Source organism: Panthera uncia, chromosome D1, assembly GCF_023721935.1.
Source record: "Panthera uncia isolate 11264 chromosome D1, Puncia_PCG_1.0, whole genome shotgun sequence".
Lineage (NCBI taxonomy): Eukaryota > Metazoa > Chordata > Mammalia > Carnivora > Felidae > Panthera > Panthera uncia.
The window spans coordinates 70,772,809-70,776,731 of NC_064808.1; the positions used below are offsets into that span (position 1 = coordinate 70,772,809).

The 3,923-nt window shown below is 45.2% G+C and overlaps 1 pseudogene; it reads right to left on the reverse strand.

Moving 5' to 3' along the window:
• Positions 1-1,570: 1,570 nt before the first annotated feature.
• On the reverse strand, positions 1,571-3,581 carry LOC125929480 (THO complex subunit 5 homolog; annotated as a pseudogene).
• Between the last annotated feature and the right edge of the window lie 342 nt (positions 3,582-3,923).

Genomic DNA, 3,923 nt, shown 5'->3' on the forward strand with positions numbered 1-3,923 from the left:
AAATTAAGTCAGCAAGCACATAATTGTTCTGTCCATGATCCAATTAGGGGCACAAAGAACCGCAATTCACTTCCTGAAGCTTTTAAAAGAGGCAAAGGCATGGACAGCCATTGTCATAAAAATATAATTACGCATGCAGGGCAACCACAAATAGGGAGAAACAAACTGATTTTTCAATAGGCCACAAACATGGTTTAGCCCTTACTTTGTTCCTAACAAAGTAATCAGCTGAATCAACAGCACAGCTTTGACCACTGACTGGTTGAAGGTCACAGAAGGAATTAAAATACCTCCTTAGTGGGAGACCCCTAAGATGAGAACTAATATCTTATGTGAAGAGTCTTTCTATCACAAGACGTTGACTGAAGTAGGCCACATATCTGAATCCTATGGGTGCTGATTTCCAAGTCCCACCCTAGAACCATCAAATAAGAAACTCTGAAACCAGGATCCAGGAGTCTGCATTTTTTAAGTGTTTCCCAGAGTTTTGAAGAAGCCATCTTAGCACCTGCCCAGCACCGGATCTCTGCTGACCACTAGCGATCATTACATGAAATGTGGAAAGAGCCACAGTAAACCTAAACAATTTTTATTTCTTTTTCCATTTATATGTGTGTCCATACCAGCCTAATCTAACATAAATCTTAATAATGAATTCCTACTACATTACAGAAATAAAACCTTCCCTGTCCAATCATCACAGAATGGTTGGAGCTCTCTTTTAAATGAAATTAAAACTTGAGATGCCATGAACACAAGCAAAATAATAGGATGATTGGAGTAAAATGTCAAATATAGCCTCAGAATAAACATAAAAAATCATGAGGAAAAGACAAACAAGCAAAAACACAACGAACAAAAAGTAAAATGTCACAAAGGACAGCTTGCTGAAAGTTTCATGCTACCATGACTCTTGTAGTTCATCCATGGGTATCATCTTTTGTTGGGATTCAAGAGCAAGAAATAAACTGCCTAATACAACAGTATTCTCTGGAAGCAGAGATCGATTCCATAAATAAATAACAGTCCATGCCTACTGTGTACCATGTTCTGTGCTGGGTACTGAGTACACACCAGTGTTTTTTAATCAGGAGTAATTTTGTTTCTTAGGGGATGTTTAGCAATATCTGGAGGCATTTTTGTTTGTGTAACTGGGAATGATGAGGCAGGTGGGATACTACTGGTATCTAGTGGGTGGGGCTCCTACAATTCACAGGGCACAGGGCAAAGACTTATTTGGCCCAAAATGTCAATAATGCCAAAGTTGAGAAACCATCCTGTAAACTGAAGAACAAGCAGATACGTTCTTTGCCCTTAAGTAGACATATTGTAAAGAAACATACAAACAAATGTATAAAAAATTATCAAAAGTGCTTTGACCCAAAGAACAAGGATTAGTAGAGCAGATGGGTAGCACAAAAAGGAACAGGGACCCACAGATGACAGGTACTCATTTTTTTTTTTTACTTGGTCAAGTGCCACTTTAATAGGCTAGAAATAAAAAAAAATCTGTCTTTGAAGAAAATCAAGAGCCACCTGTGGGCCAGAACAGAAAGCAGAGGCACAGTACTTAGGGCCTAGGGGAAAACAGCAGGCTGAGTGGGAGGTCAGTGTCCAACATCTTCTCCCGGGGAAATTCCTTGGGCCCCTCCATGCTGTTGTCATGACTCTCCATCTCCAGGTAGACATCCAGCAGCACACACAGGTGCTGCAGCTGGTTGGTCAAGAGCCGACGGCTGGGTCGGGGGCCGCACAGCTCCTTGTAGCACATGTTGACCTTGCTCTCCATGGCCTGAATGTTGTCATCGTTGCTATTGGTTTTCTCTCCTTTCCAGTTCAGACACAGCTGGAAGATGGGATGGAGGAGTAGCTGGGGTTCAGCACCACGGCAGCTTGGAGTTTGGCTGTGCCCCTTTCCACGAGTGTCATGTAGTAAAGATTGGTGTCCTCATCCAGTCCCGCCTCCACAATGTCCTTGGTGAAATGCAGCTCCATGTAATACTCATGGGGAATTGTCACCCACTTTACAAGGCGGGAGACAACCTTTGCAAGGAAGAGGTACTGGCAATCACTGGTAACTGGTACAATGCCATGTTTCAGGGATGCAAACTATTTGTGGAGGGCCAGGAGGGACTGCATCCTGGTCTTCAGCAGTTTCATGGTGGTCTCCATGTGGCTGGTGCTCAGCGAGTGGTCAGCAATCACCGTGTTCTGGGGCTGCTCTTTGGGGAAGTGGAGGCCACCTAGCTTCTGTACCCACAAATAGGGGTGACCTAGGTCAAGTACACAGTCTCTCAAAGTCAGGATGCTAACTTTATCAACTTTGATTGGCTGGATTCGGAGTCTTCTTTCCATGATCCCCTGGATACAAACAGCTCAGGACTGAGTCAGGAGACAGCAAGTCACCTGCACTGATGGGGGTGATCAGCTCTGTGGCGGTTGTCACTTTGGCCTTTACCGTCATGATGTTGAGGTTCATGAGGTAGTAGAAAGTCAGGTGAAGCACACTGCCATCTTTGCACTTCAGGTCCAGCATGACAGATAGTGGGTGCCTCTTCAGCATCTCCTTGTGCTTGTCATCCAACTGAACTCCCAGTGTGGGTAGCCGGCATTTCGTGGTCTGCTCCTCTTCAGCATCGGAGTCACTCTCATCTTGGGAGTCTTCAGGAGACTTAAACAGAGCCTTGGCTTCATCCACACTGCCTTCGATTGCTACAGACAACGTCTTATCACAGGCCTACCCATACGCAGTGGCCTGGACAAAGAGGACATAGAGAGGCAGTGGCAGATGTCTAGCTGTCTCATATTGCTTATGGGCCTGGTCGGACGGCATGAATAGGTACTCTTTCACTGGGAAGGAAGCCTGCATGATGCTATTGAGGCAAGGCTGGAGGCTGCTCAGGTATTCCTTCTTCACCTCAATCTCCTGGAGGATCTTCTCCTTGTTGGACAGGCACTCTTGGTACTTCTCTGCCAGCCTTTTTTGCTGCTCCAGTCCCAGTCCAGATGTGCCAGGGTTTGCTGGTGAGGGTCTCCCATGGTGACTTCAGCCTTGCTAATATCTGGAGGAGCCTCCTTATAAAACTCCTCTAAACTGACCAGATCAATTTCTTCATGTTTCAACTTAAACTCCAGACATTTGGTGATCCCTTTCTGCAGGTGCATCACCTCATACAACAGGTTCTGGAGCTTCAGGTGACAGGCATCTATACTTTCTGCATGGCCTCATGGGTCTGGTCTCTTCCTTTCTTCAACCTGATATGGGCTAATCGATTAAGCTTCTTTAGAGTCATGAAATGCACACAGCTCTGGATCCTCCAATCTTCTATCTCAACTGCCACATCCTTGTCTCCTCGGCTCTTCAGGTCCTGGATCTCAGCCATGAGCCTCTGCATCTCCTGGCACGTGTACTTGTACAGCTCATAGTCTCTCCCGGGGTCCCACAGGTCCACCTCAGCCTCCTTGCTGTAGTATTTACCTTCCTGTTCTGTGTCAGAACGGTTACGCTTGCCTTCAGATGGAGTTCCATCACTTCAGATCACTTTGGGCTTCCGTTTCTTGCTTGATTCTGATGACATGGTTGTTTGGTAAGGTCAGGAGGACCACGCGCAGCCCCGAACCTGTCGCCGATACTCAAATTTTTGTTGACTCTATAAAACCCCTTCTATCACCCACTAATTATAACAACCTGTAATATAAAGATATTTTCCGTTCAATTTTTTTAACTCCTTTGCTCTTTGAATCATATTAGCTTATGTGAAAATTGCACACTTGGAATGTTCTTTGAACTTTACATCAACTCCAGCTGTGGCAGCCATTCCTGCAATGCTTTCATAGACTTGCTATCCACGAACCCTCTATAGCACAAATGGAGCTTCAGCTATTTAATCTGGACTTCTCGGTGTCAGGGTCCATGGCTGGGA